Below are 19,976 nucleotides of genomic sequence, written 5' to 3'. Positions count from 1 at the left end.
AAACTAACATTTTGTGTGTTGGGAGAAAAGCCGAACGAGAATTCTGCCGTGCTCCTACATTAGATGAGCGCCAACGGCCATACCATGATGAATACACCGGTTCTCGTCCGATCACCGAAGTTAAGCATCATCGGGCACGGCTAGTACTTGGATGGGTGACCGCCTGGGAAACCCGGGTGCTGTTGGCTCCCTTCCTGTTTTTTTTTTGTTATGTCGCCAGCCCAATTTTCAAACTACCTTTCTGTTGTGACAAAGATGCTTCCTTAAGCCTTTTAAACTACTGTAATGGTACGAAAATGCAGTAATTAACTCAGTTTGAGGGAGAATGTGCTAACCAAGTTTGCCAAGAAGACTTTGAAAACGACAAAACAGTACGAATCGGCAGGTGATTTCTGAAATACGTCACCGCCTATTGTTGTGTAGGAGTGTAGAGTTCCAAAATTGATTTGTAAAAACGAATTTATTCCTTAGTCGTCTCGACTCGTCTCGTCTCGTGTCGTCCCGCAGAAGTTTGTCGTGCTTGGGCTGTCATATGGACCACGACCCCAGCGGCAGCGAGCGGCAGTCGAGCAAAGTCGGGACAAGTCGGGACGGGGACAGGGACAGGTATAGGAATGGTGCGAATGCATTGCAAACTACGCAGACACCTGGTGTGAGGCGAGGCGAGGCGTGGGGAGGCGAGGCGAGGAAGCCCACATCGCTACCAGTGGGCCCTCCAGCACGACACTGCCACACCCCGCACAGGCCTTCCGCTGAACACCAGGGACAAGATGCGTCCTCCGCTAGTGTCGAAGGCTGCACGCGCCCAGCGAATGACAGGGGGTGCAACGAGCAGCAGTGCGTCTCACACACGCGGCGGTGCGCCCGCCAATTCGGCCGTCACTCTGCTGGGACGCCGGGCGCGCCTCCCCGCGCCGTCCTCGAGGAACTGGCGGTTGCGGAAGGAAGCGCTTTCGTCAAATGCGGCCGAAAACTAACATTTTGTGTGTTGGGAGAAAAGCCGAACGCGAATTCTGCCGTGCTCCTACATTAGATGAGCGCCAACGGCCATACCATGATGAATACACCGGTTCTCGTCCGATCACCGAAGTTAAGCATCATCGGGCCCGGCTAGTACTTGGATGGGTGACCGCCTGGGAAACCCGGGTGCTGTTGGCTCCCTTCCTGTTTTTTTTTTGTTATGTCGCCAGCCCAATTTTCAAACTACCTTTCTGTTGTGACAAAGATGCTTCCTTAAGCCTTTTAAACTACTGTAATGGTACGAAAATGCAGTAATTAACTCTGTTTGAGGGAGAATGTGCTAACCAAGTTTGCCAAGAAGACTTTGAAAACGACAAAACAGTACGAATCGGCAGATGATTTCTGAAATACGTCACCGCCTATTGTTGTGTAGGAGTGTAGAGTTCCAAATTTGATTTGTAACCACGAATTTATTCCTTAGTCGTCTCGTCTCGTCTCGTCTCGTCTCGTCCCGCAGACGTTTGTCGTGCTTGCGCTGTCATATGGACCACGACCCGAGCGGCAGCGAGCGGCAGTCGAGCAAAGTCGGGACAAGTCGGGACGGGGACAGGGACAGGGATAGGAATGGTGCGAATGCACTGCAAACTACGCAGACACCTGGTGTGAGGCGAGGCGAGGCGAGGCGAGGCGAGGCGAGGAAGCCCACATCGCTACCAGTGGGCCCTCCAGCACGACACTGCCACACCCCGCACAGGCCTTCCGCTGAACACCAGGGACAAGATGCGTCCTCCGCTAGTGTCGAAGGCTGCACGCGCCCAGCGAATGACAGGGGGTGCAACGAACAGCAGTGCGTCTCACACACGCGGCGGTGCGCCCGCCAATTCGGCCGTCACTCTGCTGGGACGCCGGGCGCGCCTCCCCGCGCCGTCCTCGAGGAACTGGCGGTTGCGGAAGGAAGCGCTTTCGTCAAATGCGGCCGAAAACTAACATTTTGTGTGTTGGGAGAAAAGCCGAACGCGAATTCTGCCGTGCTCCTACATTAGATGAGCGCCAACGGCCATACCATGATGAATACACCGGTTCTCGTCCGATCACCGAAGTTAAGCATCATCGGGCACGGCTAGTACTTGGATGGGTGACCGCCTGGGAAACCCGGGTGCTGTTGGCTCCCTTCCTGTTTTTTTTTGTTATGTCACCAGCCCAATTTTCAAACTACCTTTCTGTTGTGACAAAGATGCTTCCTTAAGCCTTTTAAACTACTGTAATGGTACGAAAATGCAGTAATTAACTCAGTTTGAGGGAGAATGTGCTAACCAAGTTTGCCAAGAAGACTTTGAAAACGACAAAACAGTACGAATCGGCAGGTGATTTCTGAAATACGTCACCGCCTATTGTTGTGTAGGAGTGTAGAGTTCCAAATTTGATTTGTAAAAACGAATTTATTCCTTAGTCGTCTCGACTCGTCTCGTCTCGTCTCGTCCCGCAGAAGTTTGTCGTGCTTGGGCTGTCATATGGACCACGACCCCAGCGGCAGCGAGCGGCAGTCGAGCAAAGTCGGGACAAGTCGGGACGGGGACAGGGACAGGTATAGGAATGGTGCGAATGCATTGCAAACTACGCAGACACCTGGTGTGAGGCGAGGCGAGGCGTGGCGAGGCGAGGCGAGGAAGCTCACATCGCTACCAGTGGGCCCTCCAGCACGACACTGCCACACCCCGCACAGGCCTTCCGCTGAACACCAGGGACAAGATGCGTCCTCCGCTAGTGTCGAAGGCTGCACGCGCCCAGCGAATGACAGGGGGTGCAACGAGCAGCAGTGCGTCTCACACACGCGGCGGTGCGCCCGCCAATTCGGCCGTCACTCTGCTGGGACGCCGGGCGCGCCTCCCCGCGCCGTCCTCGAGGAACTGGCGGTTGCGGAAGGAAGCGCTTTCGTCAAATGCGGCCGAAAACTAACATTTTGTGTGTTGGGAGAAAAGCCGAACGCGAATTCTGCCGTGCTCCTACATTAGATGAGCGCCAACGGCCATACCATGATGAATACACCGGTTCTCGTCCGATCACCGAAGTTAAGCATCATCGGGCCCGGCTAGTACTTGGATGGGTGACCGCCTGGGAAACCCGGGTGCTGTTGGCTCCCTTCCTGTTTTTTTTTTGTTATGTCGCCAGCCCAATTTTCAAACTACCTTTCTGTTGTGACAAAGATGCTTCCTTAAGCCTTTTAAACTACTGTAATGGTACGAAAATGCAGTAATTAACTCTGTTTGAGGGAGAATGTGCTAACCAAGTTTGCCAAGAAGACTTTGAAAACGACAAAACAGTACGAATCGGCAGATGATTTCTGAAATACGTCACCGCCTATTGTTGTGTAGGAGTGTAGAGTTCCAAATTTGATTTGTAAAAACGAATTTATTCCTTAGTCGTCTCGACTCGTCTCGTCTCGTCTCGTCCCGCAGAAGTTTGTCGTGCTTGGGCTGTCATATGGACCACGACCCGAGCGGCAGCGAGCGGCAGTCGAGCAAAGTCGGGACAAGTCGGGACGGGGACAGGGACAGGGATAGGAATGGTGCGAATGCACTGCAAACTACGCAGACACCTGGTGTGAGGCGAGGCGAGGCGAGGCGAGGCGAGGCGAGGAAGCCCACATCGCTACCTGTGGGCCCTCCAGCACGACACTGCCACACCCCGCACAGGCCTTCCGCTGAACACCAGGGACAAGATGCGTCCTCCGCTAGTGTCGAAGGCTGCACGCGCCCAGCGAATGACAGGGGGTGCAACGAACAGCAGTGCGTCTCACACACGCGGCGGTGCGCCCGCCAATTCGGCCGTCACTCTGCTGGGACGCCGGGCGCGCCTCCCCGCGCCGTCCTCGAGGAACTGGCGGTTGCGGAAGGAAGCGCTTTCGTCAAATGCGGCCGAAAACTAACATTTTGTGTGTTGGGAGAAAAGCCGAACGAGAATTCTGCCGTGCTCCTACATTAGATGAGCGCCAACGGCCATACCATGATGAATACACCGGTTCTCGTCCGATCACCGAAGTTAAGCATCATCGGGCACGGCTAGTACTTGGATGGGTGACCGCCTGGGAAACCCGGGTGCTGTTGGCTCCCTTCCTGTTTTTTTTTTTGTTATGTCGCCAGCCCAATTTTCAAACTACCTTTCTGTTGTGACAAAGATGCTTCCTTAAGCCTTTTAAACTACTGTAATGGTACGAAAATGCAGTAATTAACTCAGTTTGAGGGAGAATGTGCTAACCAAGTTTGCCAAGAAGACTTTGAAAACGACAAAACAGTACGAATCGGCAGGTGATTTCTGAAATACGTCACCGCCTATTGTTGTGTAGGAGTGTAGAGTTCCAAATTTGATTTGTAAAAACGAATTTATTCCTTAGTCGTCTCGACTCGTCTCGTCTCGTCTCGTCCCGCAGAAGTTTGTCGTGCTTGGGCTGTCATATGGACCACGACCCCAGCGGCAGCGAGCGGCAGTCGAGCAAAGTCGGGACAAGTCGGGACGGGGACAGGGACAGGTATAGGAATGGTGCGAAAGCATTGCAAACTACGCAGACACCTGGTGTGAGGCGAGGCGAGGCGTGGCGAGGCGAGGCGAGGAAGCCCACATCGCTACCAGTGGGCCCTCCAGCACGACACTGCCACACCCCGCACAGGCCTTCCGCTGAACACCAGGGACAAGATGCGTCCTCCGCTAGTGTCGAAGGCTGCACGCGCCCAGCGAATGACAGGGGGTGCAACGAGCAGCAGTGCGTCTCACACACGCGGCGGTGCGCCCGCCAATTCGGCCGTCACTCTGCTGGGACGCCGGGCGCGCCTCCCCGCGCCGTCCTCGAGGAACTGGCGGTTGCGGAAGGAAGCGCTTTCGTCAAATGCGGCCGAAAACTAACATTTTGTGTGTTGGGAGAAAAGCCGAACGCGAATTCTGCCGTGCTCCTACATTAGATGAGCGCCAACGGCCATACCATGATGAATACACCGGTTCTCGTCCGATCACCGAAGTTAAGCATCATCGGGCCCGGCTAGTACTTGGATGGGTGACCGCCTGGGAAACCCGGGTGCTGTTGGCTCCCTTCCTGTTTTTTTTTTGTTATGTCGCCAGCCCAATTTTCAAACTACCTTTCTGTTGTGACAAAGATGCTTCCTTAAGCCTTTTAAACTACTGTAATGGTACGAAAATGCAGTAATTAACTCTGTTTGAGGGAGAATGTGCTAACCAAGTTTGCCAAGAAGACTTTGAAAACGACAAAACAGTACGAATCGGCAGGTGATTTCTGAAATACGTCACCGCCTATTGTTGTGTAGGAGTGTAGAGTTCCAAATTTGATTTGTAAAAACGAATTTATTCCTTAGTCGTCTCGACTCGTCTCGTCTCGTCTCGTCCCGCAGAAGTTTGTCGTGCTTGGGCTGTCATATGGATCACGACCCCAGCGGCAGCGAGCGGCAGTCGAGCAAAGTCGGGACAAGTCGGGACGGGGACAGGGACAGGTATAGGAATGGTGCGAAAGCATTGCAAACTACGCAGACACCTGGTGTGAGGCGAGGCGAGGCGTGGCGAGGCGAGGCGAGGAAGCCCACATCGCTACCAGTGGGCCCTCCAGCACGACACTGCCACACCCCGCACAGGCCCCCCGCTGAACACCAGGGACAAGATGCGTCCTCCGCTAGTGTCGAAGGCTGCACGCGCCCAGCGAATGACAGGGGGTGCAACGAGCAGCAGTGCGTCTCACACACGCGGCGGTGCGCCCGCCAATTCGGCCGTCACTCTGCTGGGACGCCGGGCGCGCCTCCCCGCGCCGTCCTCGAGGAACTGGCGGTTGCGGAAGGAAGAACTTTCGTCAAATGCGGCCGAAAACTAACATTTTGTGTGTTGGGAGAAAAGCCGAACGCGAATTCTGCCGTGCTCCTACATTAGATGAGCGCCAACGGCCATACCATGATGAATACACCGGTTCTCGTCCGATCACCGAAGTTAAGCATCATCGGGCCCGGCTAGTACTTGGATGGGTGACCGCCTGGGAAACCCGGGTGCTGTTGGCTCCCTTCCTGTTTTTTTTTTGTTATGTCACCAGCCCAATTTTCAAACTACCTTTCTGTTGTGACAAAGATGCTTCCTTAAGCCTTTTAAACTACTGTAATGGTACGAAAATGCAGTAATTAACTCAGTTTGAGGGAGAATGTGCTAACCAAGTTTGCCAAGAAGACTTTGAAAACGACAAAACAGTACGAATCGGCAGGTGATTTCTGAAATACGTCACCGCCTATTGTTGTGTAGGAGTGTAGAGTTCCAAATTTGATTTGTAAAAACGAATTTATTCCTTAGTCGTCTCGACTCGTCTCGTCTCGTCTCGTCCCGCAGAAGTTTGTCGTGCTTGGGCTGTCATATGGACCACGACCCCAGCGGCAGCGAGCGGCAGTCGAGCAAAGTCGGGACAAGTCGGGACGGGGACAGGGACAGGTATAGGAATGGTGCGAATGCATTGCAAACTACGCAGACACCTGGTGTGAGGCGAGGCGAGGCGTGGCGAGGCGAGGCGAGGAAGCTCACATCGCTACCAGTGGGCCCTCCAGCACGACACTGCCACACCCCGCACAGGCCTTCCGCTGAACACCAGGGACAAGATGCGTCCTCCGCTAGTGTCGAAGGCTGCACGCGCCCAGCGAATGACAGGGGGTGCAACGAGCAGCAGTGCGTCTCACACACGCGGCGGTGCGCCCGCCAATTCGGCCGTCACTCTGCTGGGACGCCGGGCGCGCCTCCCCGCGCCGTCCTCGAGGAACTGGCGGTTGCGGAAGGAAGCGCTTTCGTCAAATGCGGCCGAAAACTAACATTTTGTGTGTTGGGAGAAAAGCCGAACGCGAATTCTGCCGTGCTCCTACATTAGATGAGCGCCAACGGCCATACCATGATGAATACACCGGTTCTCGTCCGATCACCGAAGTTAAGCATCATCGGGCCCGGCTAGTACTTGGATGGGTGACCGCCTGGGAAACCCGGGTGCTGTTGGCTCCCTTCCTGTTTTTTTTTTGTTATGTCGCCAGCCCAATTTTCAAACTACCTTTCTGTTGTGACAAAGATGCTTCCTTAAGCCTTTTAAACTACTGTAATGGTACGAAAATGCAGTAATTAACTCTGTTTGAGGGAGAATGTGCTAACCAAGTTTGCCAAGAAGACTTTGAAAACGACAAAACAGTACGAATCGGCAGATGATTTCTGAAATACGTCACCGCCTATTGTTGTGTAGGAGTGTAGAGTTCCAAATTTGATTTGTAAAAACGAATTTATTCCTTAGTCGTCTCGACTCGTCTCGTCTCGTCTCGTCCCGCAGAAGTTTGTCGTGCTTGGGCTGTCATATGGACCACGACCCGAGCGGCAGCGAGCGGCAGTCGAGCAAAGTCGGGACAAGTCGGGACGGGGACAGGGACAGGGATAGGAATGGTGCGAATGCACTGCAAACTACGCAGACACCTGGTGTGAGGCGAGGCGAGGCGAGGCGAGGCGAGGCGAGGAAGCCCACATCGCTACCTGTGGGCCCTCCAGCACGACACTGCCACACCCCGCACAGGCCTTCCGCTGAACACCAGGGACAAGATGCGTCCTCCGCTAGTGTCGAAGGCTGCACGCGCCCAGCGAATGACAGGGGGTGCAACGAACAGCAGTGCGTCTCACACACGCGGCGGTGCGCCCGCCAATTCGGCCGTCACTCTGCTGGGACGCCGGGCGCGCCTCCCCGCGCCGTCCTCGAGGAACTGGCGGTTGCGGAAGGAAGCGCTTTCGTCAAATGCGGCCGAAAACTAACATTTTGTGTGTTGGGAGAAAAGCCGAACGAGAATTCTGCCGTGCTCCTACATTAGATGAGCGCCAACGGCCATACCATGATGAATACACCGGTTCTCGTCCGATCACCGAAGTTAAGCATCATCGGGCACGGCTAGTACTTGGATGGGTGACCGCCTGGGAAACCCGGGTGCTGTTGGCTCCCTTCCTGTTTTTTTTTTTGTTATGTCGCCAGCCCAATTTTCAAACTACCTTTCTGTTGTGACAAAGATGCTTCCTTAAGCCTTTTAAACTACTGTAATGGTACGAAAATGCAGTAATTAACTCAGTTTGAGGGAGAATGTGCTAACCAAGTTTGCCAAGAAGACTTTGAAAACGACAAAACAGTACGAATCGGCAGGTGATTTCTGAAATACGTCACCGCCTATTGTTGTGTAGGAGTGTAGAGTTCCAAATTTGATTTGTAAAAACGAATTTATTCCTTAGTCGTCTCGACTCGTCTCGTCTCGTCTCGTCCCGCAGAAGTTTGTCGTGCTTGGGCTGTCATATGGACCACGACCCCAGCGGCAGCGAGCGGCAGTCGAGCAAAGTCGGGACAAGTCGGGACGGGGACAGGGACAGGTATAGGAATGGTGCGAAAGCATTGCAAACTACGCAGACACCTGGTGTGAGGCGAGGCGAGGCGTGGCGAGGCGAGGCGAGGAAGCCCACATCGCTACCAGTGGGCCCTCCAGCACGACACTGCCACACCCCGCACAGGCCTTCCGCTGAACACCAGGGACAAGATGCGTCCTCCGCTAGTGTCGAAGGCTGCACGCGCCCAGCGAATGACAGGGGGTGCAACGAGCAGCAGTGCGTCTCACACACGCGGCGGTGCGCCCGCCAATTCGGCCGTCACTCTGCTGGGACGCCGGGCGCGCCTCCCCGCGCCGTCCTCGAGGAACTGGCGGTTGCGGAAGGAAGCGCTTTCGTCAAATGCGGCCGAAAACTAACATTTTGTGTGTTGGGAGAAAAGCCGAACGCGAATTCTGCCGTGCTCCTACATTAGATGAGCGCCAACGGCCATACCATGATGAATACACCGGTTCTCGTCCGATCACCGAAGTTAAGCATCATCGGGCCCGGCTAGTACTTGGATGGGTGACCGCCTGGGAAACCCGGGTGCTGTTGGCTCCCTTCCTGTTTTTTTTTTGTTATGTCGCCAGCCCAATTTTCAAACTACCTTTCTGTTGTGACAAAGATGCTTCCTTAAGCCTTTTAAACTACTGTAATGGTACGAAAATGCAGTAATTAACTCTGTTTGAGGGAGAATGTGCTAACCAAGTTTGCCAAGAAGACTTTGAAAACGACAAAACAGTACGAATCGGCAGGTGATTTCTGAAATACGTCACCGCCTATTGTTGTGTAGGAGTGTAGAGTTCCAAATTTGATTTGTAAAAACGAATTTATTCCTTAGTCGTCTCGACTCGTCTCGTCTCGTCTCGTCCCGCAGAAGTTTGTCGTGCTTGGGCTGTCATATGGATCACGACCCCAGCGGCAGCGAGCGGCAGTCGAGCAAAGTCGGGACAAGTCGGGACGGGGACAGGGACAGGTATAGGAATGGTGCGAAAGCATTGCAAACTACGCAGACACCTGGTGTGAGGCGAGGCGAGGCGTGGCGAGGCGAGGCGAGGAAGCCCACATCGCTACCAGTGGGCCCTCCAGCACGACACTGCCACACCCCGCACAGGCCCCCCGCTGAACACCAGGGACAAGATGCGTCCTCCGCTAGTGTCGAAGGCTGCACGCGCCCAGCGAATGACAGGGGGTGCAACGAGCAGCAGTGCGTCTCACACACGCGGCGGTGCGCCCGCCAATTCGGCCGTCACTCTGCTGGGACGCCGGGCGCGCCTCCCCGCGCCGTCCTCGAGGAACTGGCGGTTGCGGAAGGAAGAACTTTCGTCAAATGCGGCCGAAAACTAACATTTTGTGTGTTGGGAGAAAAGCCGAACGCGAATTCTGCCGTGCTCCTACATTAGATGAGCGCCAACGGCCATACCATGATGAATACACCGGTTCTCGTCCGATCACCGAAGTTAAGCATCATCGGGCCCGGCTAGTACTTGGATGGGTGACCGCCTGGGAAACCCGGGTGCTGTTGGCTCCCTTCCTGTTTTTTTTTTGTTATGTCGCCAGCCCAATTTTCAAACTACCTTTCTGTTGTGACAAAGATGCTTCCTTAAGCCTTTTAAACTACTGTAATGGTACGAAAATGCAGTAATTAACTCTGTTTGAGGGAGAATGTGCTAACCAAGTTTGCCAAGAAGACTTTGAAAACGACAAAACAGTACGAATCGGCAGGTGATTTCTGAAATACGTCACCGCCTATTGTTGTGTAGGAGTGTAGAGTTCCAAATTTGATTTGTAAAAACGAATTTATTCCTTAGTCGTCTCGACTCGTCTCGTCTCGTGTCGTCCCGCAGAAGTTTGTCGTGCTTGGGCTGTCATATGGACCACGACCCCAGCGGCAGCGAGCGGCAGTCGAGCAAAGTCGGGACAAGTCGGGACGGGGACAGGGACAGGTATAGGAATGGTGCGAATGCATTGCAAACTACGCAGACACCTGGTGTGAGGCGAGGCGAGGCGTGGCGAGGCGAGGCGAGGAAGCCCACATCGCTACCAGTGGGCCCTCCAGCACGACACTGCCACACCCCGCACAGGCCTTCCGCTGAACACCAGGGACAAGATGCGTCCTCCGCTAGTGTCGAAGGCTGCACGCGCCCAGCGAATGACAGGGGGTGCAACGAGCAGCAGTGCGTCTCACACACGCGGCGGTGCGCCCGCCAATTCGGCCGTCACTCTGCTGGGACGCCGGGCGCGCCTCCCCGCGCCGTCCTCGAGGAACTGGCGGTTGCGGAAGGAAGCGCTTTCGTCAAATGCGGCCGAAAACTAACATTTTGTGTGTTGGGAGAAAAGCCGAACGCGAATTCTGCCGTGCTCCTACATTAGATGAGCGCCAACGGCCATACCATGATGAATACACCGGTTCTCGTCCGATCACCGAAGTTAAGCATCATCGGGCCCGGCTAGTACTTGGATGGGTGACCGCGTGGGAAACCCGGGTGCTGTTGGCTCCCTTCCTGTTTTTTTTTTGTTATGTCGCCAGCCCAATTTTCAAACTACCTTTCTGTTGTGACAAAGATGCTTCCTTAAGCCTTTTAAACTACTGTAATGGTACGAAAATGCAGTAATTAACTCTGTTTGAGGGAGAATGTGCTAACCAAGTTTGCCAAGAAGACTTTGAAAACGACAAAACAGTACGAATCGGCAGATGATTTCTGAAATACGTCACCGCCTATTGTTGTGTAGGAGTGTAGAGTTCCAAATTTGATTTGTAACCACGAATTTATTCCTTAGTCGTCTCGACTCGTCTCGTCTCGTCTCGTCCCGCAGACGTTTGTCGTGCTTGCGCTGTCATATGGACCACGACCCGAGCGGCAGCGAGCGGCAGTCGAGCAAAGTCGGGACAAGTCGGGACGGGGACAGGGACAGGGATAGGAATGGTGCGAATGCACTGCAAACTACGCAGACACCTGGTGTGAGGCGAGGCGAGGCGAGGCGAGGCGAGGCGAGGAAGCCCACATCGCTACCAGTGGGCCCTCCAGCACGACACTGCCACACCCCGCACAGGCCTTCCGCTGAACACCAGGGACAAGATGCGTCCTCCGCTAGTGTCGAAGGCTGCACGCGCCCAGCGAATGACAGGGGGTGCAACGAACAGCAGTGCGTCTCACACACGCGGCGGTGCGCCCGCCAATTCGGCCGTCACTCTGCTGGGACGCCGGGCGCGCCTCCCCGCGCCGTCCTCGAGGAACTGGCGGTTGCGGAAGGAAGCGCTTTCGTCAAATGCGGCCGAAAACTAACATTTTGTGTGTTGGGAGAAAAGCCGAACGAGAATTCTGCCGTGCTCCTACATTAGATGAGCGCCAACGGCCATACCATGATGAATACACCGGTTCTCGTCCGATCACCGAAGTTAAGCATCATCGGGCACGGCTAGTACTTGGATGGGTGACCGCCTGGGAAACCCGGGTGCTGTTGGCTCCCTTCCTGTTTTTTTTTTGTTATGTCGCCAGCCCAATTTTCAAACTACCTTTCTGTTGTGACAAAGATGCTTCCTTAAGCCTTTTAAACTACTGTAATGGTACGAAAATGCAGTAATTAACTCAGTTTGAGGGAGAATGTGCTAACCAAGTTTGCCAAGAAGACTTTGAAAACGACAAAACAGTACGAATCGGCAGGTGATTTCTGAAATACGTCACCGCCTATTGTTGTGTAGGAGTGTAGAGTTCCAAATTTGATTTGTAAAAACGAATTTATTCCTTAGTCGTCTCGACTCGTCTCGTCTCGTCTCGTCCCGCAGAAGTTTGTCGTGCTTGGGCTGTCATATGGACCACGACCCCAGCGGCAGCGAGCGGCAGTCGAGCAAAGTCGGGACAAGTCGGGACGGGGACAGGGACAGGTATAGGAATGGTGCGAATGCATTGCAAACTACGCAGACACCTGGTGTGAGGCGAGGCGAGGCGTGGCGAGGCGAGGCGAGGAAGCCCACATCGCTACCAGTGGGCCCTCCAGCACGACACTGCCACACCCCGCACAGGCCTTCCGCTGAACACCAGGGACAAGATGCGTCCTCCGCTAGTGTCGAAGGCTGCACGCGCCCAGCGAATGACAGGGGGTGCAACGAGCAGCAGTGCGTCTCACACACGCGGCGGTGCGCCCGCCAATTCGGCCGTCACTCTGCTGGGACGCCGGGCGCGCCTCCCCGCGCCGTCCTCGAGGAACTGGCGGTTGCGGAAGGAAGCGCTTTCGTCAAATGCGGCCGAAAACTAACATTTTGTGTGTTGGGAGAAAAGCCGAACGCGAATTCTGCCGTGCTCCTACATTAGATGAGCGCCAACGGCCATACCATGATGAATACACCGGTTCTCGTCCGATCACCGAAGTTAAGCATCATCGGGCCCGGCTAGTACTTGGATGGGTGACCGCCTGGGAAACCCGGGTGCTGTTGGCTCCCTTCCTGTTTTTTTTTTGTTATGTCGCCAGCCCAATTTTCAAACTACCTTTCTGTTGTGACAAAGATGCTTCCTTAAGCCTTTTAAACTACTGTAATGGTACGAAAATGCAGTATTTAACTCTGTTTGAGGGAGAATGTGCTAACCAAGTTTGCCAAGAAGACTTTGAAAACGACAAAACAGTACGAATCGGCAGATGATTTCTGAAATACGTCACCGCCTATTGTTGTGTAGGAGTGTAGAGTTCCAAATTTGATTTGTAAAAACGAATTTATTCCTTAGTCGTCTCGACTCGTCTCGTCTCGTCTCGTCCCGCAGAAGTTTGTCGTGCTTGGGCTGTCATATGGACCACGACCCCAGCGGCAGCGAGCGGCAGTCGAGCAAAGTCGGGACAAGTCGGGACGGGGACAGGGACAGGTATAGGAATGGTGCGAATGCATTGCAAACTACGCAGACACCTGGTGTGAGGCGAGGCGAGGCGTGGCGAGGCGAGGCGAGGAAGCCCACATCGCTACCAGTGGGCCCTCCAGCACGACACTGCCACACCCCGCACAGGCCTTCCGCTGAACACCAGGGACAAGATGCGTCCTCCGCTAGTGTCGAAGGCTGCACGCGCCCAGCGAATGACAGGGGGTGCAACGAGCAGCAGTGCGTCTCACACACGCGGCGGTGCGCCCGCCAATTCGGCCGTCACTCTGCTGGGACGCCGGGCGCGCCTCCCCGCGCCGTCCTCGAGGAACTGGCGGTTGCGGAAGGAAGCGCTTTCGTCAAATGCGGCCGAAAACTAACATTTTGTGTGTTGGGAGAAAAGCCGAACGCGAATTCTGCCGTGCTCCTACATTAGATGAGCGCCAACGGCCATACCATGATGAATACACCGGTTCTCGTCCGATCACCGAAGTTAAGCATCATCGGGCCCGGCTAGTACTTGGATGGGTGACCGCCTGGGAAACCCGGGTGCTGTTGGCTCCCTTCCTGTTTTTTTTTTGTTATGTCGCCAGCCCAATTTTCAAACTACCTTTCTGTTGTGACAAAGATGCTTCCTTAAGCCTTTTAAACTACTGTAATGGTACGAAAATGCAGTAATTAACTCTGTTTGAGGGAGAATGTGCTAACCAAGTTTGCCAAGAAGACTTTGAAAACGACAAAACAGTACGAATCGGCAGATGATTTCTGAAATACGTCACCGCCTATTGTTGTGTAGGAGTGTAGAGTTCCAAATTTGATTTGTAACCACGAATTTATTCCTTAGTCGTCTCGTCTCGTCTCGTCTCGTCTCGTCCCGCAGACGTTTGTCGTGCTTGCGCTGTCATATGGACCACGACCCGAGCGGCAGCGAGCGGCAGTCGAGCAAAGTCGGGACAAGTCGGGACGGGGACAGGGACAGGGATAGGAATGGTGCGAATGCACTGCAAACTACGCAGACACCTGGTGTGAGGCGAGGCGAGGCGAGGCGAGGCGAGGCGAGGAAGCCCACATCGCTACCAGTGGGCCCTCCAGCACGACACTGCCACACCCCGCACAGGCCTTCCGCTGAACACCAGGGACAAGATGCGTCCTCCGCTAGTGTCGAAGGCTGCACGCGCCCAGCGAATGACAGGGGGTGCAACGAGCAGCAGTGCGTCTCACACACGCGGCGGTGCGCCCGCCAATTCGGCCGTCACTCTGCTGGGACGCCGGGCGCGCCTCCCCGCGCCGTCCTCGAGGAACTGGCGGTTGCGGAAGGAAGCGCTTTCGTCAAATGCGGCCGAAAACTAACATTTTGTGTGTTGGGAGAAAAGCCGAACGCGAATTCTGCCGTGCTCCTACATTAGATGAGCGCCAACGGCCATACCATGATGAATACACCGGTTCTCGTCCGATCACCGAAGTTAAGCATCATCGGGCCCGGCTAGTACTTGGATGGGTGACCGCCTGGGAAACCCGGGTGCTGTTGGCTCCCTTCCTGTTTTTTTTTTGTTATGTCGCCAGCCCAATTTTCAAACTACCTTTCTGTTGTGACAAAGATGCTTCCTTAAGCCTTTTAAACTACTGTAATGGTACGAAAATGCAGTATTTAACTCTGTTTGAGGGAGAATGTGCTAACCAAGTTTGCCAAGAAGACTTTGAAAACGACAAAACAGTACGAATCGGCAGATGATTTCTGAAATACGTCACCGCCTATTGTTGTGTAGGAGTGTAGAGTTCCAAATTTGATTTGTAAAAACGAATTTATTCCTTAGTCGTCTCGACTCGTCTCGTCTCGTCTCGTCCCGCAGAAGTTTGTCGTGCTTGGGCTGTCATATGGACCACGACCCCAGCGGCAGCGAGCGGCAGTCGAGCAAAGTCGGGACAAGTCGGGACGGGGACAGGGACAGGTATAGGAATGGTGCGAATGCATTGCAAACTACGCAGACACCTGGTGTGAGGCGAGGCGAGGCGTGGCGAGGCGAGGCGAGGAAGCCCACATCGCTACCAGTGGGCCCTCCAGCACGACACTGCCACACCCCGCACAGGCCTTCCGCTGAACACCAGGGACAAGATGCGTCCTCCGCTAGTGTCGAAGGCTGCACGCGCCCAGCGAATGACAGGGGGTGCAACGAGCAGCAGTGCGTCTCACACACGCGGCGGTGCGCCCGCCAATTCGGCCGTCACTCTGCTGGGACGCCGGGCGCGCCTCCCCGCGCCGTCCTCGAGGAACTGGCGGTTGCGGAAGGAAGCGCTTTCGTCAAATGCGGCCGAAAACTAACATTTTGTGTGTTGGGAGAAAAGCCGAACGCGAATTCTGCCGTGCTCCTACATTAGATGAGCGCCAACGGCCATACCATGATGAATACACCGGTTCTCGTCCGATCACCGAAGTTAAGCATCATCGGGCCCGGCTAGTACTTGGATGGGTGACCGCCTGGGAAACCCGGGTGCTGTTGGCTCCCTTCCTGTTTTTTTTTTGTTATGTCGCCAGCCCAATTTTCAAACTACCTTTCTGTTGTGACAAAGATGCTTCCTTAAGCCTTTTAAACTACTGTAATGGTACGAAAATGCAGTAATTAACTCTGTTTGAGGGAGAATGTGCTAACCAAGTTTGCCAAGAAGACTTTGAAAACGACAAAACAGTACGAATCGGCAGATGATTTCTGAAATACGTCACCGCCTATTGTTGTGTAGGAGTGTAGAGTTCCAAATTTGATTTGTAACCACGAATTTATTCCTTAGTCGTCTCGTCTCGTCTCGTCTCGTCTCGTCCCGCAGACGTTTGTCGTGCTTGCGCTGTCATATGGACCACGACCCGAGCGGCAGCGAGCGGCAGTCGAGCAAAGTCGGGACAAGTCGGGACGGGGACAGGGACAGGGATAGGAATGGTGCGAATGCACTGCAAACTACGCAGACACCTGGTGTGAGGCGAGGCGAGGCGAGGCGAGGCGAGGCGAGGAAGCCCACATCGCTACCAGTGGGCCCTCCAGCACGACACTGCCACACCCCGCACAGGCCTTCCGCTGAACACCAGGGACAAGATGCGTCCTCCGCTAGTGTCGAAGGCTGCACGCGCCCAGCGAATGACAGGGGGTGCAACGAACAGCAGTGCGTCTCACACACGCGGCGGTGCGCCCGCCAATTCGGCCGTCACTCTGCTGGGACGCCGGGCGCGCCTCCCCGCGCCGTCCTCGAGGAACTGGCGGTTGCGGAAGGAAGCGCTTTCGTCAAATGCGGCCGAAAACTAACATTTTGTGTGTTGGGAGAAAAGCCGAACGAGAATTCTGCCGTGCTCCTACATTAGATGAGCGCCAACGGCCATACCATGATGAATACACCGGTTCTCGTCCGATCACCGAAGTTAAGCATCATCGGGCACGGCTAGTACTTGGATGGGTGACCGCCTGGGAAACCCGGGTGCTGTTGGCTCCCTTCCTGTTTTTTTTTTGTTATGTCACCAGCCCAATTTTCAAACTACCTTTCTGTTGTGACAAAGATGCTTCCTTAAGCCTTTTAAACTACTGTAATGGTACGAAAATGCAGTAATTAACTCAGTTTGAGGGAGAATGTGCTAACCAAGTTTGCCAAGAAGACTTTGAAAACGACAAAACAGTACGAATCGGCAGGTGATTTCTGAAATACGTCACCGCCTATTGTTGTGTAGGAGTGTAGAGTTCCAAATTTGATTTGTAAAAACGAATTTATTCCTTAGTCGTCTCGACTCGTCTCGTCTCGTCTCGTCCCGCAGAAGTTTGTCGTGCTTGGGCTGTCATATGGACCACGACCCCAGCGGCAGCGAGCGGCAGTCGAGCAAAGTCGGGACAAGTCGGGACGGGGACAGGGACAGGTATAGGAATGGTGCGAATGCATTGCAAACTACGCAGACACCTGGTGTGAGGCGAGGCGAGGCGTGGCGAGGCGAGGCGAGGAAGCTCACATCGCTACCAGTGGGCCCTCTAGCACGACACTGCCACACCCCGCACAGGCCTTCCGCTGAACACCAGGGACAAGATGCGTCCTCCGCTAGTGTCGAAGGCTGCACGCGCCCAGCGAATGACAGGGGGTGCAACGAGCAGCAGTGCGTCTCACACACGCGGCGGTGCGCCCGCCAATTCGGCCGTCACTCTGCTGGGACGCCGGGCGCGCCTCCCCGCGCCGTCCTCGAGGAACTGGCGGTTGCGGAAGGAAGCGCTTTCGTCAAATGCGGCCGAAAACTAACATTTTGTGTGTTGGGAGAAAAGCCGAACGCGAATTCTGCCGTGCTCCTACATTAGATGAGCGCCAACGGCCATACCATGATGAATACACCGGTTCTCGTCCGATCACCGAAGTTAAGCATCATCGGGCCCGGCTAGTACTTGGATGGGTGACCGCCTGGGAAACCCGGGTGCTGTTGGCTCCCTTCCTGTTTTTTTTTTGTTATGTCGCCAGCCCAATTTTCAAACTACCTTTCTGTTGTGACAAAGATGCTTCCTTAAGCCTTTTAAACTACTGTAATGGTACGAAAATGCAGTAATTAACTCTGTTTGAGGGAGAATGTGCTAACCAAGTTTGCCAAGAAGACTTTGAAAACGACAAAACAGTACGAATCGGCAGATGATTTCTGAAATACGTCACCGCCTATTGTTGTGTAGGAGTGTAGAGTTCCAAATTTGATTTGTAACCACGAATTTATTCCTTAGTCGTCTCGTCTCGTCTCGTCTCGTCTCGTCCCGCAGACGTTTGTCGTGCTTGCGCTGTCATATGGACCACGACCCGAGCGGCAGCGAGCGGCAGTCGAGCAAAGTCGGGACAAGTCGGGACGGGGACAGGGACAGGGATAGGAATGGTGCGAATGCACTGCAAACTACGCAGACACCTGGTGTGAGGCGAGGCGAGGCGAGGCGAGGCGAGGCGAGGAAGCCCACATCGCTACCAGTGGGCCCTCCAGCACGACACTGCCACACCCCGCACAGGCCTTCCGCTGAACACCAGGGACAAGATGCGTCCTCCGCTAGTGTCGAAGGCTGCACGCGCCCAGCGAATGACAGGGGGTGCAACGAGCAGCAGTGCGTCTCACACACGCGGCGGTGCGCCCGCCAATTCGGCCGTCACTCTGCTGGGACGCCGGGCGCGCCTCCCCGCGCCGTCCTCGAGGAACTGGCGGTTGCGGAAGGAAGCGCTTTCGTCAAATGCGGCCGAAAACTAACATTTTGTGTGTTGGGAGAAAAGCCGAACGCGAATTCTGCCGTGCTCCTACATTAGATGAGCGCCAACGGCCATACCATGATGAATACACCGGTTCTCGTCCGATCACCGAAGTTAAGCATCATCGGGCCCGGCTAGTACTTGGATGGGTGACCGCCTGGGAAACCCGGGTGCTGTTGGCTCCCTTCCTGTTTTTTTTTTGTTATGTCGCCAGCCCAATTTTCAAACTACCTTTCTGTTGTGACAAAGATGCTTCCTTAAGCCTTTTAAACTACTGTAATGGTACGAAAATGCAGTAATTAACTCTGTTTGAGGGAGAATGTGCTAACCAAGTTTGCCAAGAAGACTTTGAAAACGACAAAACAGTACGAATCGGCAGATGATTTCTGAAATACGTCACCGCCTATTGTTGTGTAGGAGTGTAGAGTTCCAAATTTGATTTGTAACCACGAATTTATTCCTTAGTCGTCTCGTCTCGTCTCGTCTCGTCTCGTCTCGTCCCGCAGACGTTTGTCGTGCTTGCGCTGTCATATGGACCACGACCCGAGCGGCAGCGAGCGGCAGTCGAGCAAAGTCGGGACAAGTCGGGACGGGGACAGGGACAGGGATAGGAATGGTGCGAATGCACTGCAAACTACGCAGACACCTGGTGTGAGGCGAGGCGAGGCGAGGCGAGGCGAGGCGAGGAAGCCCACATCGCTACCAGTGGGCCCTCCAGCACGACACTGCCACACCCCGCACAGGCCTTCCGCTGAACACCAGGGACAAGATGCGTCCTCCGCTAGTGTCGAAGGCTGCACGCGCCCAGCGAATGACAGGGGGTGCAACGAGCAGCAGTGCGTCTCACACACGCGGCGGTGCGCCCGCCAATTCGGCCGTCACTCTGCTGGGACGCCGGGCGCGCCTCCCCGCGCCGTCCTCGAGGAACTGGCGGTTGCGGAAGGAAGCGCTTTCGTCAAATGCGGCCGAAAACTAACATTTTGTGTGTTGGGAGAAAAGCCGAACGCGAATTCTGCCGTGCTCCTACATTAGATGAGCGCCAACGGCCATACCATGATGAATACACCGGTTCTCGTCCGATCACCGAAGTTAAGCATCATCGGGCCCGGCTAGTACTTGGATGGGTGACCGCCTGGGAAACCCGGGTGCTGTTGGCTCCCTTCCTGTTTTTTTTTTGTTATGTCGCCAGCCCAATTTTCAAACTACCTTTCTGTTGTGACAAAGATGCTTCCTTAAGCCTTTTAAACTACTGTAATGGTACGAAAATGCAGTAATTAACTCTGTTTGAGGGAGAATGTGCTAACCAAGTTTGCCAAGAAGACTTTGAAAACGACAAAACAGTACGAATCGGCAGATGATTTCTGAAATACGTCACCGCCTATTGTTGTGTAGGAGTGTAGAGTTCCAAATTTGATTTGTAACCACGAATTTATTCCTTAGTCGTCTCGTCTCGTCTCGTCTCGTCTCGTCTCGTCCCGCAGACGTTTGTCGTGCTTGCGCTGTCATATGGACCACGACCCGAGCGGCAGCGAGCGGCAG

The 19,976-nt window shown here is 54.5% G+C and overlaps 21 non-coding genes across 21 annotated transcripts; all 21 read left to right on the top strand.

The window, feature by feature from the left end:
* Positions 1-69: 69 nt before the first annotated feature.
* On the top strand, positions 70-188 carry LOC126089308 (5S ribosomal RNA). The gene has a single exon (XR_007520637.1). It is a non-coding gene; the product is annotated as a 5S ribosomal RNA (ribosomal RNA).
* An 851-nt stretch (positions 189-1,039) lies between these two features.
* On the top strand, positions 1,040-1,158 carry LOC126088927 (5S ribosomal RNA). The gene has a single exon (XR_007520275.1). It is a non-coding gene; the product is annotated as a 5S ribosomal RNA (ribosomal RNA).
* Positions 1,159-2,009: 851 nt separating this feature from the next.
* On the top strand, positions 2,010-2,128 carry LOC126089307 (5S ribosomal RNA). The gene has a single exon (XR_007520636.1). It is a non-coding gene; the product is annotated as a 5S ribosomal RNA (ribosomal RNA).
* Positions 2,129-2,978: 850 nt separating this feature from the next.
* On the top strand, positions 2,979-3,097 carry LOC126088926 (5S ribosomal RNA). Its single transcript, XR_007520274.1, has one exon. It is a non-coding gene; the product is annotated as a 5S ribosomal RNA (ribosomal RNA).
* Positions 3,098-3,948: 851 nt separating this feature from the next.
* LOC126089306 (5S ribosomal RNA) lies at positions 3,949-4,067 on the top strand. The gene has a single exon (XR_007520635.1). It is a non-coding gene; the product is annotated as a 5S ribosomal RNA (ribosomal RNA).
* Positions 4,068-4,919: 852 nt separating this feature from the next.
* Positions 4,920-5,038, top strand: LOC126088925 (5S ribosomal RNA). The gene has a single exon (XR_007520273.1). It is a non-coding gene; the product is annotated as a 5S ribosomal RNA (ribosomal RNA).
* Positions 5,039-5,889: 851 nt separating this feature from the next.
* Positions 5,890-6,008, top strand: LOC126088924 (5S ribosomal RNA). Its single transcript, XR_007520272.1, has one exon. It is a non-coding gene; the product is annotated as a 5S ribosomal RNA (ribosomal RNA).
* Positions 6,009-6,859: 851 nt separating this feature from the next.
* On the top strand, positions 6,860-6,978 carry LOC126088923 (5S ribosomal RNA). Its single transcript, XR_007520271.1, has one exon. It is a non-coding gene; the product is annotated as a 5S ribosomal RNA (ribosomal RNA).
* Positions 6,979-7,829: 851 nt separating this feature from the next.
* Positions 7,830-7,948, top strand: LOC126089305 (5S ribosomal RNA). Its single transcript, XR_007520634.1, has one exon. It is a non-coding gene; the product is annotated as a 5S ribosomal RNA (ribosomal RNA).
* Positions 7,949-8,800: 852 nt separating this feature from the next.
* LOC126088921 (5S ribosomal RNA) lies at positions 8,801-8,919 on the top strand. The gene has a single exon (XR_007520269.1). It is a non-coding gene; the product is annotated as a 5S ribosomal RNA (ribosomal RNA).
* Positions 8,920-9,770: 851 nt separating this feature from the next.
* On the top strand, positions 9,771-9,889 carry LOC126088920 (5S ribosomal RNA). Its single transcript, XR_007520268.1, has one exon. It is a non-coding gene; the product is annotated as a 5S ribosomal RNA (ribosomal RNA).
* Positions 9,890-10,740: 851 nt separating this feature from the next.
* LOC126088992 (5S ribosomal RNA) lies at positions 10,741-10,859 on the top strand. The gene has a single exon (XR_007520338.1). It is a non-coding gene; the product is annotated as a 5S ribosomal RNA (ribosomal RNA).
* An 851-nt stretch (positions 10,860-11,710) lies between these two features.
* On the top strand, positions 11,711-11,829 carry LOC126089304 (5S ribosomal RNA). Its single transcript, XR_007520633.1, has one exon. It is a non-coding gene; the product is annotated as a 5S ribosomal RNA (ribosomal RNA).
* Positions 11,830-12,680: 851 nt separating this feature from the next.
* Positions 12,681-12,799, top strand: LOC126088919 (5S ribosomal RNA). The gene has a single exon (XR_007520267.1). It is a non-coding gene; the product is annotated as a 5S ribosomal RNA (ribosomal RNA).
* Positions 12,800-13,650: 851 nt separating this feature from the next.
* On the top strand, positions 13,651-13,769 carry LOC126088918 (5S ribosomal RNA). Its single transcript, XR_007520266.1, has one exon. It is a non-coding gene; the product is annotated as a 5S ribosomal RNA (ribosomal RNA).
* An 851-nt stretch (positions 13,770-14,620) lies between these two features.
* Positions 14,621-14,739, top strand: LOC126088917 (5S ribosomal RNA). The gene has a single exon (XR_007520265.1). It is a non-coding gene; the product is annotated as a 5S ribosomal RNA (ribosomal RNA).
* Positions 14,740-15,590: 851 nt separating this feature from the next.
* Positions 15,591-15,709, top strand: LOC126088915 (5S ribosomal RNA). The gene has a single exon (XR_007520263.1). It is a non-coding gene; the product is annotated as a 5S ribosomal RNA (ribosomal RNA).
* Positions 15,710-16,560: 851 nt separating this feature from the next.
* On the top strand, positions 16,561-16,679 carry LOC126089303 (5S ribosomal RNA). The gene has a single exon (XR_007520632.1). It is a non-coding gene; the product is annotated as a 5S ribosomal RNA (ribosomal RNA).
* Positions 16,680-17,530: 851 nt separating this feature from the next.
* LOC126088913 (5S ribosomal RNA) lies at positions 17,531-17,649 on the top strand. Its single transcript, XR_007520262.1, has one exon. It is a non-coding gene; the product is annotated as a 5S ribosomal RNA (ribosomal RNA).
* An 851-nt stretch (positions 17,650-18,500) lies between these two features.
* Positions 18,501-18,619, top strand: LOC126088912 (5S ribosomal RNA). The gene has a single exon (XR_007520261.1). It is a non-coding gene; the product is annotated as a 5S ribosomal RNA (ribosomal RNA).
* Positions 18,620-19,475: 856 nt separating this feature from the next.
* On the top strand, positions 19,476-19,594 carry LOC126088911 (5S ribosomal RNA). The gene has a single exon (XR_007520260.1). It is a non-coding gene; the product is annotated as a 5S ribosomal RNA (ribosomal RNA).
* Positions 19,595-19,976: the final 382 nt, after the last annotated feature.

The sequence above is a fragment of the Schistocerca cancellata genome, chromosome 6, assembly GCF_023864275.1.
Source record: "Schistocerca cancellata isolate TAMUIC-IGC-003103 chromosome 6, iqSchCanc2.1, whole genome shotgun sequence".
Classification (NCBI taxonomy): domain Eukaryota; kingdom Metazoa; phylum Arthropoda; class Insecta; order Orthoptera; family Acrididae; genus Schistocerca; species Schistocerca cancellata.
Note: the sequence above shows the minus strand (reverse complement) of the source record. Positions and strands in the feature narration are given on the sequence as shown.